The 27,038-nt window shown below is 47.4% G+C and overlaps 1 protein-coding gene and 1 long non-coding RNA gene across 11 annotated transcripts in view; one reads left to right on the plus strand and one right to left on the minus strand.

Moving 5' to 3' along the window:
- plcb1 (phospholipase C beta 1) overlaps positions 1 to 27,038 on the minus strand; it is a 1,372,871-nt gene that overhangs the window by 1,159,044 nt on the left and 186,789 nt on the right. The window lies entirely within an intron of this gene.
- LOC147121446 (uncharacterized) overlaps positions 496 to 27,038 on the plus strand; it is a 33,664-nt gene continuing 7,121 nt past the window's right edge. Inside the window, exon 1 of the long non-coding RNA XR_015077545.1 lies at positions 496 to 745. This is a non-coding gene — a long non-coding RNA (uncharacterized LOC147121446). The remainder of the gene's footprint in view (positions 746 to 27,038) is intronic.

Here is a 27,038-nt window from a genome sequence, read left to right on the forward strand (position 1 = left end):
CTTGTGCAGCGTAGAGCTCAATTAAGTCCAGTCTAACCAACTTCTCCCATTTCTTTCTTATTAAAAATATCACACAATATATAGTTTTGTGCTATTTGTGATACACTTTAAAAAGCTTTTGCAATGCCCTTTCATCTCTACAGAATCAGGTCCAGAGCACAAAGGATGTTCTTATTCCTCACAGATCCAGCATCCCAAACCACGCGCAATATGGTTATTCAACCTTAAAGTAAAACTTGGACACATTCTATCTGACGAAAGGTCATCGATCTGAAACGTTAACTCTATTTCTCTCTCCACAGATGCTGCCTGACCTGCTGAGTGTTTCCAGCATTTTTTTTAATTTAAGATTTCCAGCATCCGCAGTATTTTGCTTTTACACATTTTATCATGTTCATTTGTTCCTCCATTGCATTGAAGCTCTGAACAAACTTGTGCTCAGCTTTACTTTGGAACGGTTACTTTTCACGTGACTTTCCTGGATCCTAACTGGCCCCGCAGCTGCCAACACTGAAGAGCATGAAATGCTTTCATAGCAAACAGTGTCTCGCACAAACGCACAACAACTGAAATGGCTTCATAAATTACTGTGTGGGCACAGATGATCTCTGGAATCCATATCATATGTTTCCCCGAGGATGTAACTGTGCTTAACAAAGACAGCAGAGCGCGATGTACAACAGCTCGCGTGGGCGTCGCACTGCGCATTAGATGGAGGAGCTGCACTGTGCTGAACGACTTCCTGGTATGGATGAAATTTACTGGCCTGCTGCTGCATGGGCCCCACCAGATTTTCATGCCTGTCAGATCTGCTACATTAAGTTGGAAATGGGCCTTCTTACGACTATTGTGCTTGCTTAGCAATACTAATAAAACAGGTTTCCGATCATCTTTCATAATGGGTCGTGTGGAGCATAAACACCGGCATGGATCTGTTGGACCGAATGGCCTGTTTCTGTGCTGTAACTTTGTAATGGGTCTTTTCCCCTTTCCTCCCTCCCCCAAATCACAGTTGCATTAGCAGTGATTTTCAGAGTAGCAAAGTATCAGAAATGGAAGGGGAAGATTCCCCAGTTGACTGAGTGAGTGAAAAGCCTGCACAATGTGCTGTCCAGCTGTACAGACCAGGAACGTTCCAGGTTCAATCTCTTGCCTGTACTGGGCTAGCTGATCTCAGTTGAGCCAGTGCTGGGAGGGTGACGATTGGCCCCAGTCTCTACGAGTTGGGATGAAGAAAACTCAGGCAGAATTAACTCAGGTCCCTGATGGCTATCAAGTGACTCCTGCTCAAAGACTGTGTGTGGGTGTTGGATGAGGATAAGATTCAGTTTGGCTATGATGCTAACTATGCTTGATTAGCCTGCCAGCACTCAATGGCTTGGCTCAAACATGAAGATGGATCGCTTGCACAAGGGTATTGGAGGACTGCCAGAGTAGAGGAGAGACAAAGAGAAAATTGGGAATCAAAGGGAAAAGAGGAGGAGGCACATGATCTATTCAAGAGTCAAGAAATAACAGAATTTAGTCATCAGGAGATAATGCATTACAAAAGAATAAGGTGACCGATTGTGGAGCAGAGGGAGCAAGGAACAAGCAATAATCCAGAGGAATGGGTGCTATGTGCTAGAATGTAGTGTTGGAGCTGAATTTCTGGATAGGGTGGAGCAAGTCGATTAAGGGATTTAAAGATAAGGATGGAGACCTTGACATCAATTCATCAGCACGCAGGGAGCTAATGTAGTTGGGTGAAGAAAGTGAATAATGGATATGCGGAACTTCACGGAGGAGAGGACTTGGGCCTCGGATGTCTGGGTTTACTGAAGGTCGGAAAGGGTAGCAGTGGGGAAAATATTTGAGAAAACAACCCTCAACGGTGTGGATAGCATTTGTGAATCAGTGTGAATGAGGGAGGGCCAATGCACCAGAGATGGCAGGCAGTAATCCTGACAATGGGCTGGGTGACGGGTTTGAAGCTCAGCTAGGGGCTGAGTAGAATGCCAAGCTTGTGCACCACTGGGTTCAGACACAGGAGATCGATGGGTTGGAGGCTGCGGCACTCTAGGTGCTGGCGGGGGACCAGCGAGATAGGAGCCAACTGCTGGGAGTCCAAAACGCCTGTCTATGCAATATGGGATCCGAGGACCTCCAACTGCCAATGTGGGTCAGAAATGGTTAGAGCATGCACCGTGTTCTGATTATTTCCACGGACACGAGAGGCAAAGAGGTCTAGTCAAGGTAGTTGGAGATTTGCGGGGCAGAAAGGAGCAGGAGCTCATTCCGGGTCATACAAAACTAACCTGGGTCACTGCCACCCCGGGAATCTCCCACCCACATTCACCTTGATGACCAGCCTTAATCCGCTGAGCTGCATCACGATGCCCGTTTGGTGCCCCGCAGCTCACCAGCCTGAGGTAAATGGAGCTGGTGTCGCAGAATCGCAACCGCCTCTTCACCACAGGGTACGGGTAAGCTCGCTATGCCGGTTAGTCGCCGAAACGTCAAAATTGGACCCCAGTGACTCTGGCTACATGCAGTCATTACATAGGAACAGGAGTAGGCCATTTAGCTTCTCGAGCCTGTTCCGCCATTCAATGAGATCATGGCTGATCTGTGACCTAACTCCATATACCCGCCTTTGCCCCATATCCCTTAATACCTTTGGTTAACAGAAATCTATCAATGTCAGATTTAAAATTAACAATTGATCTGGCATCAATTGCCATTTGCGGAAGAGAGTTCCAAACTTTTACCACCCTTTGCTTGTAGAAGTGTTTCCTAACTTCACTCCTGAAAGGCCTGGCTCTAATTTTTAGGCTATGTCCCCTAGTCCTAGATTCCCCAACCAATGGAAATAGTTTCTCTCTATCTCCCTTATCAGTTACACTGCATTTACATAAATGTACTGTGGGCCAGCTTTAGCAGTTCAACAAATTCACATGGTGTGATGTGAAGCAAGCAGACAGTTTATTCACTATTTTGTTGACATTTTAACAAATCCTAAAGACCAGGCAATAAACCTGTAGGTCAGAAAATGACTGCTAGCATTTGCTTAGAGTCTGGTAGTCACTAAGCTAATGGCTGGATTCTGTTTATGGCAGACAACATTTACCTTTTCTGGCTTTGTCCATTAAACCAGATGTTGGAAAGGTTCCAGAAGATTTTTAAGTGATGATGGGGCTTTTAATGGGTTCTATGTGAAAGAACAAAGACAGCTCTTTCACAACACCATTTCCATCAATACTGCTAACTGCAGAAGATTACATAGTTCTAAAATGGTGTAGTACACTTGATCACTGGTGGCATTCTAACTAGTCATATATCAGCTAAGCAGCACCCACACATTCCTTCCAATGTGTCAGTAGCTGACGACGGGTAACACTGGTGAACTAGCAATACAAATAGGAAATCCAACCTGCAAAGAAATTTTAGTGCAAAGAAAGAACTTGCATTTATATAGCACCTTCAACAACCTCAGGATATTCCAAAGCACTTCGCAGCCAATGAAATACTTTTGAACTATAGACACTGTTGCAACGTAGAGAAACGTGGCAGCCAACTTGTGCACAGCAAAGTCCCACAAACAGCAATGAGATAAACGACCAGATAACCTGATTTGGTGATGTTAGTTAAAGGATCAATGTTGGTCAGGACAAACGGCAAGATGTTATTGTAATGACAGAGACCTCCCCTGAAGGCACGTACTATGGTACACATTCATAAATGCAAGAATCTTGTCCAAGTGGCCAATCTGCATGTGTGAATCCAGACAGAGTATGTGAGTGTGTCGGGGAGGGGCAGTGCAGCCATCCCAGCCTCACCGCATATTTTACAGGAATACTAGATAGCAATACAGGTTGGAAAGGCTGGCTGACTTTCTCTACTGTAGGCATGGTTCACTATTGCCAACTATTGCGAGCTAACTCTTCACACATTGGGATTGAACCTCTTTGTCCTGCTCTGTATGGCTCAGTTCCATAGAAAATGGAGCAGTTACCAACTGAGCCAGCAATGCACCTTCTTTCACAACATCAGAAGTATCTGAACAACAATTCAGGTGCAGTTTGCATCAAGTATTTTATGCTATAGAAATATTAAAATTTGGCCACTTGTTTCACTCGTGATGACGAACATTATTTAACATTTATTATAAGGGCGCACAATCTGTAGAAAACACCTCATAGGCTTCAGAGTCTAGAAATTGCAATTATATTTCATATTTATATCAAAATACAAATACTGCTGGGGAAATAAATAAATGCAAATAAAGCATTAGCAATGAATAACTAAAGTATAAAAAAGGTGTCTATAGGATGCTCCACCAAATATTTTCAATCACATTAAAACTGAATCCAATTAACATTGCACTCAAGCTGCATATTCTCATGAAATGCTTTACACTGCTAAATATGGGACTGCTGAATAGTTCAAGTGTGAAGAATAATTATGGCAGATTGCTGTTTATAACAAAATGATGGAATTAGAACGCAGCTTAATTAACAGGGCACTTTTAGTGCACGATAAAGCAAGCATTTGTTGGCTGCTTTATAGGCACCTGCAAGAATACAGCGTGCATAACAAAAAAGAAGAGATCTTTTTAAATTAATTATTGACTTCGAAAGCTTTGTACCAATTGCTAGTCGGCATGGGCCTGCACAACAATACCAAGCCAAATTCAGCACGAATTTTCATTCTATTGGCGATTAACCACAAGATGGCTGGTGTGGGAAATAGAAAAACGTCACGTTGGTGCAGTAAGAGGTGCTCTTTGGAGATTGGTACTGAAGTACACTGTTGGGCGCAGAGTGGAGGGACCCCCAATAGTTTTATTATTGATCTGAGAGTGCCCACATGGGAAACCCAAAGTACAAAGTAGTCCATTCCCTAGCACCCATATCCTTCATCTTGTTAAGCACAGCATTTGCACATTAAAAGGGGGGGAAAAAACTCCATTTTATTACCAAGAATGATAATAGCAATGTTCCCTACAATGAAGTATTATTTTTCTGGCAAAGGGCAATTTTAGTGCAACAGATCCCACACATTAATCTCCTCATGCCCTGCACTGTGTGTGTGTGTGTGTGTGTGTGTGTGTGTGTGTGGGGTGAGTGAGTGAGGTGAGTGTGAGAGCCTGAGAGCAAGTGAGTAGTGTGGGTCTATGAGAGTGAGAGCGGTGCGTGAGTGACTGAGTGTATGTGTGAGAGTGTGGTGTGCAGTGGGTGTGCGTGTGTGGGGCGTGGATTTATGAGTGTGTGTGCACGGATGTAGTTTTGTTTTTATTCATTCCTGGGATGTGGGCGTCACTGGCAAGGCCAGCATTTATTGCCCATCCCTAATTGTGCTTGAGAAGGTGGTGGTGAGCCGCCTTCTTGAACTTTTGCAGTCTGTGACGTGAAGGTTCGCTTGGCCATTTCAGAGGGCAGTTAAGGGTCAACCACAATGCTGTGGGTCTGGAGTCACAAATAGGCAGATTTTCTTCCCTAAAGGACATTAGTGAACCAGATGGGTTGCTCCAACAATCTAATAGTTTCATGGTCACCATTACTGATGGTAACTTATTCCAGATTTTCTTTAATTAACTGAATTTAAATTCCACAGCTGCCATGGTGGGATTTGAACTCATGTCTCTGGATCATTAGGCCAGGCTATCAGGATTACTAGCCCAATAACATAACCACTATGCTATCGTTCCCTCCTCCTTCCCGCACTCCCCTGCCCCCATGTGGTGTGTGTCTATGGAGGTGGGGGTGTGTGTGAGAGAGTGAGTGTTGTGTGTGGGGTGAGTGAGGTGATTGAGTGAGTGAGGGAGGTGTGGGTGTGTGTGTGTGAGTGAGTGTTGTGTGTGGGGTGAGTGAGGTGATTGAGGTGTGGGGTGTGTGTGTGAGAGAGTGAGTGAGTGAGTGTTGTGTGTGGGGTGAGTGAGGTGATTGAGTGAGTGAGGGAGGTGTGGGTGTGTGTGTGTGAGTGAGTGTTGTGTGTGGGGTGAGTGAGGTGATTGAGTGAGTGAGGGAGGTGTGGGTGTGTGTGTGTGAGTGAGTGTTGTGTGTGGGGTGAGTGAGGTGATTGAGGTGTGGGGTGTGTGTGTGAGAGAGTGAGTGAGTGAGTGTTGTGTGTGGGGTGAGTGAGGTGATTGAGTGAGTGAGTGAGGTGTGGGGTGTGTGTGTGGAGGAGTTGGCAATCTCACACTGAAGATGCAACAATAACTTCAAGACTGAATTTTTGGAGTACAAGGATTTGTAGTACTTTTCACGCATGGATATGCCACTTTGAAAGCAGCTGGAATGAAGAGACCTGTCATGTTTGCTGAAAGTAGCTGATGGATGAGCCATGTAGATTTGAGTAGGTGTGATGGAGCCTAGGACTCTGACTGGCAGAGCACGAGGATTGAAGCCTGGCCCTGGAAGCAGGAAAACCGTGGGTTTATTTTGAATGTCATTTACAATCCAGTGACAATAATGAATTCGGCATCTGTCTAGCTTTAATTTCAATCTTATGCCGACGTGTTTATGAGAGATAAATGCTCAGTCCTTGCCACGCCATGTATGGGCATAAAGTTCGGTCATATGAGTGCGTTCAGAAAGTAGTTGTACCTTGGTTATATGGATGGTGGGACTATTATATCTTGGGGAGCGGAGGGGTGGTTCAGCTGAATCGCTCTTCTGTCAGTTGTTGTCTGAGATTTCTGGCAAATGACAGGACTGGTGATATTTTTTTCACCCAGAAGGTGGTGGGGGGCTGGAATGCACTGGTGGTAGAGGTAGAAACCGTCATTGCATTTAAAAAGTACTTGGATATGCACTTGAAGTGCAGTAAGCTGCAAGACTACGGACCAAGAGCTGGAAAGTGGGATTAGGCTGGATAGCTCTTTTTCGGCCAGCACAGGCACGATGGGCCGAATGGCCTCATTCTGTGCCATAAATATCTATGATTCTATTTTGAAAGCCGTGGTCTCTCAGTGAAATCAGTAAATGAGACAGCACTGTGCTGCATTTTATTCTCCATAACACTGCCACATTCCAGCACAGATTCCGACCTGGCCTCTTAGGCTAGGCTTACTGCTCACATGTAAGTTATCAACCTTTGGTGATATAACCATGAAATAAGACCAGGAACACACTGCTACTGAAGCAAAGCCCTGGTGCCAGGAGTTATTCTTTCCTCACTGTGATATGATAATCATCCAACTTACCAGGTCAAATGGGTCAGCGCGACTTGATGGGAGTGAGTCGAAGCTTCTGCTGATGCCGAGCTCACATTGCAGGTATACAATTGAAGAGTGGAAGCCAAGGCAGCAAGTGTCGGCAGGTCATTTCAGCGAGACGGCATCAGAACAGCATCCAATTCTGTATTTACCCAGTGTTTACACAGGTACTTTCAGCAGAAGTCAATGGATAGCGATCAGAAGTGAGAACCCGATTCTCTTCCTTCCCAACACCGTCCCTCCCTCGTTAACTCAGCACGGGCTTCCCGTTCCATTATGGCTCAGTCGCACATCACACAGAGTATCCATCGCAAGAGCCCAATTTTCAGGTGTGCTCAACCATTTATTTTATGATAGTCACTGTTAGAATTTTCATTCCCTATTTGCCTGCCGTGACATTAGGAGCAGAGAGAACAGGTAAAAGAAAGACTTGTATATATACAGCACCTTTCACAACCTCAGGACGTCCTAAATCGCTTTACAGTCAATTAAGTACTTTCTAAGTGGAGTCACTGTTGTAATGTCGGTGTCTTATGTACTTAGAAGCTGGCAGCAATGAACCCTGTACCCAGCCACCAGGAGGCCCCAGTTACCCAAAAGCAATTTACCGTCTCATTTTCTCCCCTTCTTGCTGGGAGATGCCACTGGCTGTGTTTTGGTGCTGCACTGCTTGAAATGGCTCAGATGGAGAGCTGAAGCAGACTGAAGTGAATCAAACCCAAATCTGCATGTGTTTTCTTCCCTTCCCGCTCCTGATTTATTTTGCAGGAGGTGGGTGAAGGGACAGTTGCAAATCCTCCAATGCTATTTTTTCTTAATTAAGAATTTATTACATCTGTTCGAGGCCATTCAAATTTCAGGTGATCTTCACACGAAGGTGGATTTGCCACAGCACACTATATTTGCACATTATTTTTCCTTCAAATAAATCTTTTCATAAATTGTGAAGTTGCTGTAAACTCCATGAACTTGAGCTCATCCAAAGCTCTGCTGCCTGTGTCCTAACTCGCACCCAGTCCCGTTCACCCATCACCCTGTGCTCGCTGACTTACATTGGCTCCCAGTTGAGCAATGCCTCAATTTTAAAATTCTCATCCTCATTTTCAAATCCCTCCATGGCCTTGCTTCTTCCTATCTCTGTAATCTCCTCCAGCCCTGCAACCCTCTGAGGTATCTGCACTCCTCCAATTCTGGCCTCTTGCGCATCCCCGATTTGAATATTTGAATCGCTCCATCATTGGTGGCCGTGTGTTCAGCTGCCTGGGCCCTAAGCTCTGGAATTCCCTCCCTAAACCTCTCCGCCTCTCTATCTCGCTTTCCTCGTTTAGGACGTTCCTTAAAACCTACCTGTTTGACTAAGCTTTTGGTCATCTGTCCTAAGATGACCTATTGTGGCTCGGTGTCAAATATTGTTCGATAACGCTCTTGTGAAGTGGCTTGTTAAAGACGCTATATAAATACAAGTTGTTGTTGCTGTTGTAGTAAAGTTTTGTTGCATGATACCTACAGGAGAATACAATGACACATTGAGATGCTTTGTACAGTTGAGAGCAAGTTAGGTCGCACGTACTTTGGGGCTCAGGCTAATTTGATGGTGCTCCCAAGGTTCAGCTGAGCTGAAGAGACTTTAAGTGGGTGGGGCGTGGGTCTCACAGAGTTGGGTCATTGCCATCTGGGAGTCTTTCACATCTGAGTTAGGCAGAAGAGAATCCTCAGTAGCCTCTTACTGAGTTCCATGTTGATCTATCTTACCTTCCTACAGGGCAGTCTGGGTGTGTGAATGGAGATATCTGGGTAAGTAGATTTCCCGGAAAGGGCTCAGACTGCTTGTTCATTCCAGAGCCCCAGAACAAGTCTCTACATTACTAGTTCCCTCTGGCACTCGAACAATTCCTGGCAGTGACCCATAGTTTTAATGGAGGGTTAGGAGGAGCACTCCTGTAATCATTGCAACTTGGAGCTAGGCATAGAGACTACAACCTCCAAACAATCCCTCTATACAACCTCTCCTTCATAATGGTTTGACAAGGGCCAGATTATTGCCTTCTGACAGCTAGCAGACAAATTCCAGATCCTCAAATCTGACCTTATCAATGCTGCTGTACCTACAAATTAAACACTTTGTCCAAGAGCTGGCTATACTGGTGCAAACTGGCACCCCATTTCCCCACGCCCCTTTCCCAGAATTGTACCTCCATTGACCATCAGTCACAAACACTTCTTTGCTCCATATCCGCCCCTGCCCCCAAGGGATGACTGCTGGATGGACTGTGGTCAGAAAGGTACATCGCCATAGTGAGCCCAAGGGTACAATAGGGACTTTTTTTCATTACTGGTACCAAACAGGGCATTATCTTTAATTATTCACACGAGTAAACTGGTGAAGTACAAGGTCTTCTTGCATCCCCAAAGTGCAAAATTGAATTGACTAAACCCAGAGCAACGTTCAGTTTAAATGACGCCATATTTCTTAAGGTACCTCTGCAACAAATGAAATATGGCCCTGCAGTGGACATCTTTGGCACAGCAACTGAGAAAAAATAGCTGAAGGCCATTTCTATCCTGGTGATGTCATGCGCAAGTGGGATGAAGAAGGGTTCGACCCGAAATGTCAACTCAAATTTCTCTCCACGGATGTTGCCTGACCTGCTGAGTTTTTCCAGCATTTTCTGTTGTTATTTGGGATGATAACATCTTGCTACAGTAAACTCTTGTTTAAACAGCACTTAATCATCCGGAATTCTTTAATAACCGGCAAAATTCAGGAGTAGATTTTGAGGCTTCTGTCCCAGAAGGGACGGGGTAGCAGTGTCCTGAAAATGGTGGGGAATGACTTACCACTTGTTCCCGCCGTCACTGTGGGCGCTGCAATCTTCCCCGCACAGTATCAGCTGGTCGTCCAGCCAAAGAGGAACCCAAAGGTAAGTTTGACTGTATATTTGTGGGGCCAGAATAAGCAGGTGTGCTCCTTCGGCTTTTATAAAACCAGCTTGGGCCATTACCACTCCATGTCCCACCTCCCCTCCTGAGTTCGGAACACCCCCACAGAATTACCTTCTTCTGGTCTGAGGTCGACTGATATATAAATTGCCTCGGTAGGTATACTCTCCGTTATCCGGAATTTGTAATCAACCGGCACCATTCTGGTCCCGTAGGTGCCGGATATGAAAGAGTTTACCGCAATAAGCTTTGATGTCAAATTTGACACAATGTTGCCGGGTTTGGCAAACAAACAAATAAAACGACCTGCAAAATATTTTTTTCCAAAAAGGACAGTCCCCCGTTTGAATATCGTGTGTCGTAAATGACACGCAGTAAATTGTCGTTTTCTGGACTGTCTATTGAATGATGCAGTTTGGTGTTTAGTACAATTTCTGAAACAGTGCCAGAGAATTCCACCATGGCAAACTGCTAGATAAGATTCAATTTTAAACAATTATGGGTGAGAGAACAGAACAGCCTGGCAGTTAAAAGAGTTGACCTGGGGCTATTTCAGGCAACTGTTAAGGTTAACAATTTCAAATCGATAAGAGGTGAAGATTCGCCACACACGCTGCCTGACCTGCTGAGAGTTTACAGCATTTTCTGTTTTTTGCCACTGGATGGTAATCTGGAGTGAGAACTCGTGACAGATTTTTCCTACCTTTAGCCCAGGAGTTCTGAGGTTGATTGAAGCACACTTAACACTAGCCAGAGGGCTGTGGATGCTCAATCGTTGAGTATATTCAAGACTGAGATCGATAGATTTTTGGACTGTAAGGGAATCCAGGGATATGGGGATCAGGCGGGAAAGTGGAGTTGAGGTCAAAGATCAGCCATGATCTTGATGAATGGCGGAGCAGGCTCGAGGGGCCGTATGGCCTACTCCTGTTCCTATTCCTTATGTTCTTAGTACTGTGACTTACGTAGCATTGGGGGTTGGGGGCTATGGGGAAAAAGAAAATTCCAATTTTATTTTTGCAGTCACAACCTTTGTGGGGAATGAGTGCAAGTGAGTATTGGCCTGTGCAATTGATTAAATCAAAATGAGTATAAACACATCTCAGGTTGAAATAATTAGCTTCAGAAGTTAGCTTTGTCTTATGATCAAATGCACACATGATTTAGCAGTCAAACACATTCTACTCATAAGAACATAAGAAATAGGAGCAGGAGTAGGCCATTCGGCCCTTCGAGCCTGCTCCGCCATTCAATGAGATCATGGCTGATCTTCTGCCTCAATTCCATTCACCAGCCCTATCGCCATATCCCTTGAGGCCCTTACTAGTCAGAAATCTATCAACTTCTGTTTTGAATACACTCAATGACTGAGCCTCCACAGCCCTCTGGGGTAGAGAATTCCAAAGATTCACCACCCTCTGTGTGAAGAAATTTCTTCTCATCTCAGTCCTGAATGGCCTACCCTTTATCCTGAGGCCGTGGCCCCTGGTTCTAGACTCTCCAGCCAAGGGAAACATTCTCCCAGCATCCACCCTATCAAGCCCTGTAATAATTTTGTATGCTTCAATGAGATCCCCTCTCATTCTTCTGAATTCAAGAGAATACAGGCCTAGTTTACTCAATCTCTTCTCATACGACAGACCCGCCATTCCAGGAATCAATCTCGTGAACCTTCATTGCACTCCCTCTATGGCAAATTGTACACAGTACTCCAGGTGTGGTCTCACCAAGGCCCTATATAATTGGAGTAAGACTTCTTTACTCCTGTACTCAAATCCTCTTGTAATGAAGGCCAGCATACCATTTGCCTTCCTAATGGCTTGCTGCACCTGCACATTCACTTTCAGTGACTCATGTACAAGGACACCCAGGTCCCTTTGAGCATCTGCATTCCCCAATCTTTCACCATTTAGGAAATACTCTGCCTTTCTGTTTTTTCTACCAAAGTGGATAACTTCACATTTATCCACATTATAATCCATCTGCCATGTTCTCGCCCACTCACTAAGCTGTTGAGATCCCCTTGAAGCCTCTTCACATCCTCTTCGCAACTGACACTGCCACCTAGCTTTGTGTCATCAGCAAATTTGGAAATGACCCATAGATTGCATGTCTAACATTGCAACAGTGACTACACTTCAGAATGAATTCACCGGCTGTGAAGCATGTTGGGATGTCCCGAGGACGTGAAAGACACTGATACAATTGCAAGTTCTTCCTTTCCCATCAAGCTACAGTTGGTTCATTCTTCCTACAAGCGGCTGACTCCTGCCAAAAAGGTTGCATTGAGAGAATCACCACTTTATTCATGACACCGTCGGGAACAGTACCATAGTGGTAATGTCACTGGACTAGTAATCCAGAGGCCTGGACTAATGGTCCAGAGACGTGAGTTCAAATCCCACCACGGCAACTGTGGAATTTAAATTCAGTTAATTAAAGAAAATCTGGAATAAAAAGCTAGTATCAGTAATGGTAACCATGAAACTATCGGACTGCCGTCCTTACCTGGTCTGGCCCATATATGACTCCCGACCCACAGCAATGCGGTTGACTCTTAAGTGCCCTCTGAAATGGCCTAGCAAGCCACTCAGTTGTAACAAGCCACTACAAGAAACAATAATGAGAACAAAACCGGATGGATCACCCGGCATCGACCTCGGCACCGGCTACGGACAAGAAAACGGCAAGAAAACGGCACACCCAGTCGACTCTGCAAAGTCCTCCTCACCAACATCTGGGGACTTGTGCCAAAATTAGGAGAGCTGGCAACAGCCTGACATAGTCATACTCACAGAATACTCACAGGTCAAGCACGGGCAAGGAAACCTCCTGCTGATTACCACCTACCACCCTCCCTCAGCTGATGAATCAGTACTCCTCCATGTTGAACAGCACTTGGAAGAAGCACTGAGAGTAGCAAGGGCACAAAATGTACTCTGGATGGGGGACTTCAATGTCCATCACCAAGAATGGCTCGGTAGCACCACCACTGACCGAGCTGGCAGTCTGGGCCTGCGACAGGTGGAGAGAGAATCACCACGAGTGAAAAATCTACTTGACCTCATCCTCACCAATCTACCTGTCACAGATACATCTGTCCATAACAGCATTGGTAGCAGTGACCACCGCACAGTCCCGTCTACAGACCCTCCATCGTGTTGTGTGGCACTACCACTGTGCTAAATGGGACAGATTCAGAACAGATCTAGCAGCTCAAAACTGGTCATCCATGAGGCACTGTGGGCCATCAGCAGCAGCAGAATTGTATTCCACCACAATCTGTAACCTCATGGCCCAGCATATCCCTCACTCTACCATTACCATCAAGCCAGGGGACCAACCCTGGTTCAATAAGGAGTGTAGAAGAGCATGCCACGAGCAGCACCAGGTGTACCTAAAAATGAGGTGCCAACCTGGGGAAGCTGCAACACAGGACTACATGCATGCTAAAATGCGGAAGCAGCACGCTATAGACAGGGCTAAGTGATCCCACAATCAGTGGATCAGATCAAAGCTCTGCAGTCCTGCCACATCCAGTCGTGAATGGTGGTGGACCATTAAACAACTAACGGGAGGAGGAGGCTCCATGAATATCCCCATCCTCAATGATGGTGGAGCCCAGCACGTGAGTGCAAAAGACAAGGCTGAAGCATTTGCAACCATCTTCAGCCAGAAGTGCTGAGTGGATGATCCACATCGGCCTCCTCCTGAGATCCCCACCATCACAGAAGCCAGTCTTCAGCTAATTCGATTCACTCCACGGGATATCAAGAAATGGCTGAGCGCACTGGACACAGCAAAGGCGATGGGTCCCGACAACATCCCGGCTGTCGTGCTGAAGACTTGTGCTCCAGAACTAGACACGCCTCTAGCCAAGCTGTGCCAGTACAGCTACAACACTGGCATCTATCTGGAAATGTGGAAAACTGCCCAGGTATGTCCTGTCGACAAAAAGCAGGACAAATGCAATCCAGCCAATTACCGCCCCATCAGTCTACTCTCAATCATCAGCAAAGTGATGGAAGGTGTTGTCGACAGTGCTATCTTCTCTTCTCTTAGGTAGTCCCTCGGAACCGAGGATGACTTGCTTCCACATTAAAAATGAGTTCTCAGGTGACTAATGAGTCCAATGCGGGACCTACAGTCTCCGTCACAGGTGGGGTAGACGGTGGTTGAAGGGGCAGGTGGATGGGGTGCTTGGGTTGACGTGCGATCCTTGCGCTTGGCTTGCGCTTGGCTTCCGCTTGCTCCCGGTGAAGAGACTCGAGGTGTTCGGTGCCTTCCCGGATGCTTCTCCTCCACTTTGTGCGGTCTTGGGCCAGGGATTCCCAGGTGTCAGTGGGGATGTTACACTTTTTCAAGGAGGCTTTGAGGGTGTCCTTGAAGCGTTTCCTCTGCCCACCTGGGGCTCTCTTGCCGTATCGGAGCTCCGAGTAGAGCGCTTGTTTTGGGAGTCTCGCATCGGGCAAGCAGACGACGTGACCCGTTCATCAGAGCTGATGGAGCGTGGTCAAAGCTTCGATGCTGGGGATGTTGGCCTGAGTGAGACTATCACGCGGCACTTACTCACCAATAACCTGCGCACTAATGCCCAGTTTGGGTTCTGCAAGGACCACTCGGCTCCCGACCTCATTACAGCCTTGGTCCAAACATGGGCAAAGGAGCTGAATTCCAGCGGTGAGGTGAGAGTGACTGCCCTTGACATCAAGGCAGCATTTGACCCAAGTGTGGCATCAAGGAGCCCTAGTAAAACTGAAGTCAATGGGAATCGGGGGGCAAAACTCTCCACTGGCTGGTGTCATACCTACCACAAAGGAAGATGGTTGTGGTTGTTGGAGGTCAAACATCTCAGCCCCAGGCCATTGCTGCAGGGGTTCCTCAGGGCAGTGTCCTAGGCCCAACCATCTTCAGCTGCTTCATCAATCACCTTCCCTCCAACATAAGGTCAGAAATGGGGATGTTCGTGGATGACTGCACAGTGTTCAGCGCTATTCACAACTCCTCAGATAATGAAGCAGTCGATGCCCGCATGCAACAAGACCTGAAGGACATTCAGGCTTGGGCTGATAAGTGGCAGGTAACATTCGCGCCACACAAGTCCCAGGCAATGACTATCTCCAACAAGCGAGAGTCTAACCACCTCCCCTTGACATTCAACGGCATTACCATCGCCGAATCCCCCACCATCAACATCCTGGGGATCACCATTGACCAGAAACTTAACCGGACCAGCCACATAAGTACTGTGGCACAAGAGCAGGTCAGAGGCTGGGTATTCTGCAGCAAGTGTCTTACCTCCTGACTCCCCAAAGCCTTTCCACCATCTACAAGGCACAAGTAAGGAGTGTGATGGAACACTCTCCACTTGCCTGGATGAGTGCAGCTCCAACAACACTCAAGTAGCTCAACACCATCCAGGACAAAGCAGCCTGCTTGATTGGCATTCATCCACCACCTTAAACATTCACTCCCTCCACCACCGGCATACCGTGTCTGCAGTGTGTACCATCTACAAGATGCACTACAGCAACTCGCCAAGGCTTCTTTGGCAGCACCTTGTAAACCCGCGACCTCTACCACCTAGAACGACAAGGACAGCAGGCACATGGGAACACCACCACCTCCAAGTTCCCCTCCAAGTCACACACCATCCTGACTTGGAAATATATTGCCGTCCCTTCATCACCGATGGGTTAAAATCCTGGAACTCCCTCCCTAACAGCACTGTGGGAGTACCATCACCACACGGACTGCAGCGGTTCAAGAAGGCAGCTCACCACTACCTTCTCAAGGGTAACTAGGGATGGGCAATAAATGCTGGCCTTGCCAGCGACGCCCACATCCCATGAACGAATAAACAAAACACCAGCGTGTGGACTTTGAATTAGCTGACCTGCCAGCTTGTTCGTGTGTACTTCATTTGATGTTGTTAGCCGTATTAAGGGTCAAGTGGCAAGAGGCCCAACCTTCTGCTACAAGGGCACGAGACCATTACGAGGCACAAAGTCAGAAGCAGTGGAGTCGAGCGTGCTTTACTGGAATAAAATGGTTTTTCTGTCAGGTGCTGAAATTACAGAGTGAATTATGAGTAAGTAGTTGAGACGCATCGCAGAGCTGGACATGCTTTAAACACTGCATTGGAACAATGCCTGTAGTGAAAGCACAAAATTAGTTACAAATCACAGCATCTTTTGTTTAAGTTTCCTGATAGCTTCTACCCCCAGTTAATTGTATGCTTCATCTGAATGCCCAGTGATGGGAAGATAGATCAAGTTAGGACAATAATTATTGTGTAGTTTTGTCCATACTGTGTGTAGATAGGGCTGTTTGCTTTCATTTTATTTGTGCATGTTTTTTAAACAAAGCTTTCATACAAGTTTGAAGTAACAATAATATCTCCATTGCATACCAGTAGACCCATTGTCTTTAAATACTTGCAACACTGGCTTTCTAAGGTTAGTGTTAATGTGGGGAAGCTATAATGCACTCAAAACATAAGAACATCAGAAATAGGAGCAGCAGCAGGCCATATGGCTCCTCAAGGCTGCTCCACCATTCAATAAGATCATGGCTGATCTTTGATCTCAACTCCACTTCTACCCTTTATACTATTTCCCCCAGCAAAATACACTAGTGTGTAGTTGAAATGTTCCTGTTACTTCGGTTATGTGTAATGCAATGAGTCTAAGTATAAGGCTTTTGTTAAGTGAGTAGCGTCTGCTGTGTTTGTTAGATGACAAGAAACCAATGATTTTCATTGGGAGAGAACGTACAGAAAATGCAACATCAAATGCATTTCATCATCAGCAACGATCATAATAATTTAATTGCAGAGAGGTTTAAGATAGCTCTGTGGCCATTTAATGGTCAGTTTCCGAACGACAATATTAACCGCCACAGAGTTCATACAATCATAGAAATTTACAGCACAGAAGGAGGCCATTCAGCCCATCATGTCTGTGCCGGCCAAAAGAGCTATCCAGCCTAATCCCACTTTCCAGCTCTTGGTCCGTAGCCTTGTAGATTACGGCACTTCAAGTGCATATCCAAGTACTTTTTAAATGCGATGAGCATTTCTGCCTCTACCACCCTTTCAGGCAGTGAGTTCCAGACCCCCCACCACCCTCTGGGTGAAAAAAGTTCTCAACTCCCCTCTAATCCTTCTACCAATTACTTTAAATCTATGCCCCTGGTTATTGACCTCTCTGCTGAGGGAAATAGGTCCTTCCTATCCACTCTATCTCGGGCCCTCATAATTTGATACACCTCAATTAAATCTCCCCACAGCCTCCTCTGTTCCAAAGAAAATAACCAGGGATTGCTTGCCTCATCAGCTGCCCTCTACATTAACATTCTAATTTATATTAAGATCGCTCACTAATTTATGGATTCTTTTCTTGAATTTGCGAGGTCAAGGCGAGGCAAGCCAGCGGTGGGGAAATGAAACACTCATCCACCTTTGGCATCCGATGCCAGCGCCGATCACTCCTAGGTCACATGCAGCATCACCAAATAGAGAAGTCTACCTCTGCACTGCATCAACAACCATTCATTACCTCATCCTCAGCAGATTATCCCCCTGCTGCACTAATGTGACTGAAACAGTTAAGTGCTCATTTATCTCCAAATTATAAGCAGTTTTGTGCTATGTATGGACTTATCCGTCACTAGGATATGGGTGGAGACTACCCAAACCCTGACCTCTGTACCCTTGGCCTTCCACACTGTTCCAATGAAGTTCGACGCAAGCGCACAGAACAGTACCTCCTCTTTCTATTGTGCACTTTACAGCCCTCTGGCTTTAACATTGACTTTAACAACTTCAGATCTTCCCACAGCTCTCATTTTCTCTCTTGCCAGCAGGTGTTAGTAAAAAAGAATGGGTGCGCCACACTTCTGGGGATGGGGGAAGTTGTGGGCCGGTTGGTGCTTGGAATTGGGGTTCCCCCATCAGCCGGCCAACGTTCCCACTAAGTTGCGCGGCCGCTCACCGGCTTTTACATGAAAGAAACCGTGCATGCGCAAAAAATTTGAATTGGCTGCGCAAACGGTTAAAGGGACTGCGCACAAAAAGAAATTAGAAGGAACACTGCAGCCGGCGCATTGAAACCAGGCAGTGAATTTGAAAATTATCCCTTATACACCTTCTTACTTAATAATTAAATAGCTAAACTAATGGTAATTTGGGATGCAGAGAATTGGAGCATAGGCTGAGGAGCTGACAGAAACACAAGTCAGGTGTTACAGTGCCACCATTGGTGGGAGAGTGTAACTACACAATGACAAGTTTGCAGAAGCAGCTTCCATTATTAATGTGGACTTATGAATGTATAAGAGCAAATAGAAAAATGTGTCAACAAGAACTATAATTTTGTGACAGGAAGTGTGTACAAATGTACATTATTCTAGATATATCTACGCAGTCCACTCAAAATGCTGCAAAGTCACGAAATTAAAAACAACAAAAAAATTTAGATTCTCTTAAAAAAGAAACCTCGCTCCTTCAGGTCTCAAATCCAGTTCAAACTCTACATACTGCAGAGGTTGGGTGTGGCCCATCGCTTGGATGGAGGATTCAATGAGCACTGGGCCGCAGAATGTCTAACAGCAGTGTGCTGTGGAGTACACAGTTTTGTACGAGATGGATGTTGGTAGAATGAAGTAGAATACAGGAGAAATAACAACAGAAAATGCTGGAAAAACTCAGCAGGCCAGGCAACATCCGTGGAGAGAGAGAAATAGAGTCAGCGTTTCAGGTCGAAACCCTTTGTCAGGACTGAAAAAACACAGGAAATGAAACAGATTAAAAGGCCAGATTGGGGGCTGAGAAATGGGGATGAAAGAACAAAAGAGAAGTGAAGAGACATTAAGAGGTATTCAAAACGAGACGAGTTGTTGATAAGACTAGTAAAGTGTTTGATTCAAATTTTGGAGTAAAACCAGATGGAGAGACGGAACTGCTGACAAAGTTAAAGTTTATTAGAAAATGGCCGGAAGGCCTTGTGCACAAGGGAGAGGAGGGAGTCTCCTCAGACTCGCACCTGTCTCTCGAAGGAAATACAGCATACAAGCATTAATATACCTTTCAATAAGCAACGCCCATTGGTTACAAAAGTGGGCGTACACCTACAGACAATGTCACTACAGTTACTCTCTTATTGCTTGGGTGATTAGTCACTCAATGTCGGGAGCCGGCCTGAAGTGTTCTGACATACAGTATAACATCTAGTTTCTAGCTTCTGTGAGCAAGGTCGCTTAATTCTTGAGATGATAAACAACGTCAGCTTTTGATTGCGAGCAGACATTACAAAGGAAGATAAGGTGTTTGAGGCAGAGATAGAAATGGTCGACTCGCTATGAAGTTCAGTTTCCCTTATCTCTCAGAAAGCCAGCTGCATTAAACACTGCTTCTGTAACACTGATAACAACAAAGACGGAGACTAAGGCCTCAATTTTCATTGGGCCGTGAGGCGGGCTTTTAGGTGTGCGGAGGGTTAAAATCTCAAAGCCTAGGGGTCGCGACCACCCCCCCCCGCCTGGTTCCCGCGTCCACGCCATTTTAACCTAGGTGTGTCTGATTGACCCGAATCAGTCCCGCCTGCAACAGGCGGGACTGGTCTTTAGGGCCCTTAAGCAGCACTTTATAATCCCATTTTAACAGGCCCTTGCCTGTTTAACCCTTTTCCCACGCAAAACGCGTCTGGTGGGGATGACGCCTGTGAAACCTGGCGTGAACACTATTGGCTTGCTGACTATCAGCTGCAGGTCCAACATTAAAGAGGATATTTGATCAGTCATCATTTGCAGGTGGCAGGACTTTGTTGTCTCAGGTCTGGGGGAACTTTTAGAAGGCATAACCACAGCTGTGGAAGTTTGGAGCCTCACACACTTCTCCAGTATGACCTCCTGCGAGACCCCTCTTGCCACCCTCACTCAGCGCTTCCTCAACTGAGGCACCTACCAGAAGCATGGGAGGCCTTTTTTTCCTTCCCCTCTTGGCATTAGAGGACCTCCAGCCCCATTCGCAAAATGACACACGCCACAACTGCAGAAGTTGCCATCAGAAATTTTATTTACAATGACCAACTGATGGCATTTTAAAGATAAACACAACATTTCACCCAAGTGATTACCCTTGTGACTACTAGTGCTTTATTTTCCTCTTACGCGTGCTCCATCGTAGTGGTTCCCCTGTGGCTTCAGCAGATGTGGCAGCCCCTTGCTCACTTTCCTGCTGCTCCTGTCTCGACACCTTTGGCGGGCGTCCTCTGGGATGGCGAGTCTGTGAGGGCTCGCCAGCAGTCTGCTGCTCCGGCGGCTGTGCAGGGGTTGAGACCTCTATCTCCGTTGGGTGTGTACTCCGGCGGGGCTCTGACCGAGGGCTCTGCAGTGGCATGGAAGTGTGAGCGCTTGGAGAGGAGCCCCCACTTCCTTGAGGTCTGCCACCAACTTCCCTCTCATGGGTCAAGTCCCCCTCAGTGCCTGCAAGTGGCTTGAGAGCAGCTTGCTGCACATCAGGGGGGCCATTGGGACCCGTTTCTACAATGGCAGTCCTACTCAGAGGGACTGCCATGAAGGTCTGGTTTCTCTGTTCAATAGCTGACCATCGCTCCTCAGAGATGTCAGTCTATTCTGAACACTCACCATGTTTTCAACACTCTGGCGACTTAGCTCCTCCATAGCCGTAGCCATCGTCTCCTCTACTGTAGCCATCCTTTCCATGGAGGTTGCCATCCTTTCCGTGGTGATGCGTTCATGCACCAATGACTCCACAAAGGCTCTGCTCATGTTCGCTATGGACTCCTCCATTCGCTCCACACTCGCAGCGACCCTAGAGACAAAACCTGCCAGAGACTCCTGTATCTGTGTCTGGAGTTCCATCACCTCTGATCTTACGGATGGACCCAGAGGCAGAGGGTCGACATGCAGCTGAGCCGAGCTGGCAGAGTCCTGCGCGCTCTGACGAGGACTCTCCACTGCTGTCCCTGTCTCCACAATCTGCTGATGCTCACTTGTGAGCTGTGATACACCAGGTGACAACTCTACTCTATGTCCCGAAGGTCCCACCGAGGTGCGAGTGTCTGCGCTGGTGCTGGGTGCGCTTATTGCTGATGATGCTGCGCCCTCAGAGGTTGCAGATTCCTCCGAGGTGTCTGGCTGCTCAGGCTCTTCCTGCTGCACAATTGGGACGGGGGCTCTCGATGGTCCTGTGGGGGAGTCAAGGAAAAAGTTAGAGATGTGATGCCAAGGTTCCATGCACATTGCATTCTGCAGATGATCATAAGTCCATATGATGTAGCTTCAGAATCATTATCAGCGACTCATGCAATGCCAATGAGAGAGATGGAAAACTATTCTGTCACCAGCTTGCGGGGATGCTCCTGCCTGTCCTTCCCCAACGTCCACATCGCAGTCAGCCCTGGCAATCTCCAGGACGCCTTCCTCCCAGGGGGTGAGCTGGGCTAATGAGGGCGACCCTCCTCCTGTCCTGGCTCGCTCTCTCCTGTTGTGAGCTCTCTTTTCCTGCAATGAGGGAGACAAGTGGAGGTTGAGTGAGTGCAGAGATTGCATAGCATAGATACTTAGAAGGAGACAAAGATGGAGTGAGGTTGCAAGACCAAGGGCCCTCCCTGTGTGTTGTCAGTTGTGTTCAAAGCATCAGAGTGAGAGGGAGTGTGAGGGCTGTATGGTGGCATAGTTCTGTGAATGTGAGCATAGAAAGAGAGGTAAGGGTGCTGGGTGCGCTTATTGCTGATGATGCTGCGCCCTCAGAGGTTGCAGATTCCTGGTGCATGGATGTGAGTGTCTAGTGGGATGTGCAGGAAGAGATTGCAAAAGCTGAGTGCTGGTGAGGAAAGGCAATGGGGGTCAGATTGAGGTTGATGGAAACATCATACAGTACTTACTTTTCCAGTGCGAAGGTGGTCATGGAATCTTTTCCTGCACTGCAACCACGTTCTTCGTGTTAGCCCCAAGGAGTTGACTTGACCTGCCACCTCTAGCCACACAGCCTTGGTCTGGCTGGGAGGCCTCTTCCTCCCTGAAGGAGGGAAGAGGACCTCCCTGTGGGCCCTAGCACCATCCAATAATGCCTGTAGTGAAACCTCATCGAATTTGGGCGCAGATCTGGCCCTCCCGCTGGCCGTTCCTCCTGCAGGCTCCTGTGCCATCTTAATGTGGAAGGTGGAAGCCTGCAAGAGGAAGCAAGGCTTGCTGTGGACATTAAAAGCAGCAGCAATGATGACGTCATATTCTACGACTTTCTGACTGGAAAGACTCAATTGCCAAGGCTTCCCACATGCTGGAAATCAATTGGCCAATTGTGTTAAATTTGCATCAATCTCACAGACCCATTTACAATCTTGTCGGAATCACTAAATTCGGGGAAACCGCCAATTCCCCGCACCTGAACGAAAATCGACCCCTAAGAGTCTAGTAAATATGCTATTTCTACAGTGCTTAGTTAAAGAGGGTTAATATGATGGTCAAGTATCCCATCATGCTTCGCAGCTACCTAAATGCTACATGTACATTTTATATATATTTCCTAATACGTGAAGCTAAACATCCTTTGAATGGTTTCTAGTGCTACAGCCCTCCCTACAGCTTTGGTTAATATATTTAAAGACTAGAGGATTCAGGCTTTGATTCACAGGCCTATTTTTGCAACCCAACAAAAGAGACAAAAGACAGCTCTAGATTAGATGTGAAATGCGCTGGCAGAGAGACAGCTGCCATGTGGGAGAGAAAAAAAAGGGGAAGTGCACAAAACAAAGGTGGGGATAAAAAATATGTAAAAATGTAATGGGGGCCGAGGTTATGATCTGAAATTGTTGAACTCGATATTGAGTCCGGAAGGCTGCAAAGTGCCTAATCGGAAGATGAGGTGCTGTTCCTCGAGCTTACGCTGGGTTTCCGTGGAACAATGCAAGAGCCCGAGTACGGTGAGGTCTGAGTGGGAATGGGGCGGTGAATTAAAATGACAGGCGACCGGAAGCTCGGGATCACCCTTACGGACTGAACGGAGGTGTTCCACAAAGCGGTCACCCAATCTGCATTTGGTCTCCCCAATGTAGAGGAGACCACATCGTGAGCAGCGAATACAGTATACTAGATTGCAAGAAATACAAGTAAATCGCTGTTTCACCTGGAAGAGGTGTTTGGGGCACTGGACAGTGGGAAGGGGGGAGTTATAAGGGCAGGTGTTGCATCTCCTGCACTTGCACGGGAAGGTGCCGGGCGAAGGGGAAAGGGTGCTGGGGGTGATAGAGAAGTGGACTAGAGTGTCTCGGAGGGAGCGGTCCCTACGGAATGCTGAAAGGGGAGGGGAGGGGAAGATGCGTTTGGTGGTGGGATCACGTTGAAGGTGGCAGAAATGGTGGAGGATGATCCATTGAATGTGGAGGCTGGTGGGGTGAAAGGTGAGGACAAGGGGAACCCTATCGTGGTTCCGGGAGGGAGGGGCAGGGGCGAGGGCAGAAGTGCGAGAGATAGAACGGACACGGTCGAGGGCCGTGTCAACTACGGTAGAGGGGAATCCTCGGTTGAGGAAAAAGGAAGACATGTCGGAAGCACTGGTGTGGAAGGTGGCATCGTTGGAGCAGATGCGGCGGAGACAGAGAAACTGGGAGAATGGAATAGAGTCCTTACAGGAAGCGGGGTGGGAGGAAGTGTAGCCCAGGTAGCTGTGGGAGTCAGTGGGCTTGTAGTGAATGTTAGTCAATAACCTATCCCCAGAGATGGAGACGGAAAAGTCGAGGAAGGGAAGGGAAGAGTCAGAGATGGACCATGTGAAGGTGAGGGAAGGGTGGAAATTGGAGGCAAAATGAATGAAATTGTTTAGTTCAGGGCGAGAGCAGGAAACGGCACCGATACAGTCATCAATGTACCGGAAAAAGAGGTGAGGGAGGGAACCCGAGTAGGACTGGAACAAAGAGTGTTCCACATATCACACGAAAAGGCAGGCATAGCTAGGACCCATGCGGGTACCCATAGCAACACCTTTGATTTGGAGGAAATGAGTGGAGTCAAAGGAGAAGTTGTTCAATGTGAGAACAAGTTCAGCCAGGCGGAGGAGGGTGGTGGTGGATGGGGACTGGTTGGGCCTCTGTTCAAGGAAGAAGCGGAGCACCCTCAGGCCATCCTGGTGGGGGATGGAGGTGTAGAGGGATTGTACGTCCATAGTGAAAAGGAGGCGGTTGGGGCCAGGAAACTGGAAACTGTTAAAGTGGCGGAGGGCGTCAGAAGAGTCGCAGATGTAGGTGGGAAGAGACTGGACAAGGGGAGAAAAGATAGAGTTGAGATAGGAAGAGATAAGTTCCATGGGGCAAAAACAGGCTGAAACGATGGGTCTACCAGGGCAGTCCTGTTTGTGGATCTTGGGAAGGAGGTAGGAGCGGGCTGTGCGGGGTTGGGGAACTATGAGGTTGGTGGCCACGGGGGGGGGGAAGATCTCCAGAGGAGATGAGGTCAGTGACAGTCTTGGAAACGGTGGTTGGATGTTCGGTAGTGGGGTCATGGTCCAGGTGGAGGTAGGAGGAGGTGTCGGAGATTTGGCGTTCAGCTTCCGCTAGGTAGAGGTTGGTTTGCCAGGCAGCACGGTGGCATAGTGGTTAGCACTGTTGCCTCACAGCGCCAGGGACCCGGGTTCGAATCCGGCCTCGGGCGACTGTCTGTGTGGAGTTTGCACATTCTCCCCGTGTTTGCGTGGGTTTCCTCCGGGTGCTCCGGTTTCCTCCCACAGTCCAAAGATGTGCGGGTTAGGTTGATTGGCTATGATAAATTGACCCTTAGTGTTAGGGGGATTAAATACGTGGGGTTACGGGGATAGGGTGGGATATGTGTCGGTGCAGGCTCGATGGGCCGAAATGGCCTCTATCTGCACTGTGGGGTTTCTGTGATTTCTGTGAACAACAGCACCACCCTTGTCAGCAGCTGGTGGAATTTAAATTCAATTCAATTTAATTCTGGAATTAAATGTTAGTCTTAGTAATGGCGACCATGATACCATTGTCGATTGTTGCAAAAACCCATCTAGTTCACTAATGTCCTTTAGGGAAGGAAATCTGCCGTCCTTACCTGGTCTGGCCTACATGTGACTCCAGACCCACAGCAATGTGGTTGACTCTTAATGCCCTCTGAAATGGCCTAGCAAGCCACTCAGTTGTAAACAACCGCTACGAAAAACAATAAGAATAAAACCGGACGGACCGCCCGGCATCGACCTCGGCACCAGAAACGACAACAACAACGGCAAACCCAGCCCTGTCGACCCTGCAAAGTCCTCCTTACCAACATCTGGGGGCTTATGCCAAAATTGGAGAGCTGTCCCACAGACTAGTCAAGCAACAGCCTGACATAGTCATAATTACCAAACCATACCTTACAACCAATGTCCCAGACACCACCATCACCATCCCTGGGTATGTCCTGTCCCACCGACAGGACAGACCCACCAGAGGTGGTTGCACCGTGGTATACAGTCGGGAGGGAGTAGCCCTGGGAGTCCTCAACATTGACTCAGGACCCCATGAGGTCTCATGGCATCAAGTCAAACATGGGCAAGGAAACCTCCTGCTAATTACCACCTACCGCCCTCCCTCAGCTGATGAATCAGTACTCCTTCATGTTGAACACCAATTGGAAGAAGCACTGAGAGTAACAAGGGCACAAAATGTCCTCTGGGTGGGGGACTTCAATGTCCATCACCAAGAGTGGCTCGGTAGCACCACAACTGACCGAGCTGGCCGAGTCCTAAAGGACATAGCTGCCAGACTGGGTCTGCGACAGGTGGTGAGGGAACCAACAAGAGGGAAAAACCTACTTGATCTCGTCCTCACCAATCTACCTGTTGCAGATGCATCTGTCCATGACAGCATTGGTGGAAGTGACCACCGCACAGTCCTTGTGAAGACGAAGTCCCGTCTTCATGTTGAGGATACCCTCCACCGTGTTGTGTGGCACTACCACCGTGCTAAATGGGACAGATTTTGAACAGATCTGGCAACTCAAAACTGGGCATCCATGAGGCGCTGTGGGCCATCAGCAGCAGCAGAATTGTATTCAACCACAATCTGTAACCTCATGGTCCGGCATATCCCTCACTCTACCATTACCATCAAGCTGGGAGATCAACCCTGGTTTAACGAAGAGTGCAGGAGAGCATGCCGGGAACAGCACCAGGCATACCGAAAAATGAGGTGTCAACCTGGTGAGGCTACAACACAGGACTACTTGCATGCCAAACAACAGAAGCAACATGCGATAGACAGAGCTAAGCGATCTCACAACCATCGGATCAAATCAAAGCTCTGCAGTCTTGCCACATCCAGTCGTGAGTGGTGGTGGACAATTAAACAGTTAACAGGAGGAGGAGGCTCCAAATATATCCCCATCCTCAATGATGGTGGAGCCCAGCACGTGAGTGCAAAAGACAAGGCTGAAGCATTTGCAACTATCTTCAGCCAGAAGTGCCGAGTGGATGATCCATCTCGGCCTCCTCCTGAGGTCCCCAGCATCACAGATGCCAGTCTTCAGCCCATTCAATTCACTCCACGTGATGTCAAGAAACGGCTAAAGACACTGGATACTGCAAAGGCTATGGGCCCTGACAACATTCCGGCAATAGTACTGAAGACTTGTGCTCCAGAACTAGCTGCGCCCCTAGCCAAGCTGTTCCAGTACAGCTACAACACTGGCATCTACCCGGCAATGTGGAAAATTGCCCAAGTATGCCCTGTCTACAAAAAGCAGGACAAATCCAACCCGGCCAATTACCATCCCATCAGTCTACTCTCAATCATCAGCAAAGTGATGGAAGGTGTCGTCGACAGTGCTATCAAGCGGCACTTACTCAGCAATAACCTGCTAACTGACGCCCAGTTTGGGTTCCGCCAGG

This window comes from Somniosus microcephalus, chromosome 3 (assembly GCF_052327205.1).
Source record: "Somniosus microcephalus isolate GS21.2 chromosome 3, FLI_Smic_1.0, whole genome shotgun sequence".
NCBI classification, from domain to species: domain Eukaryota; kingdom Metazoa; phylum Chordata; class Chondrichthyes; order Squaliformes; family Somniosidae; genus Somniosus; species Somniosus microcephalus.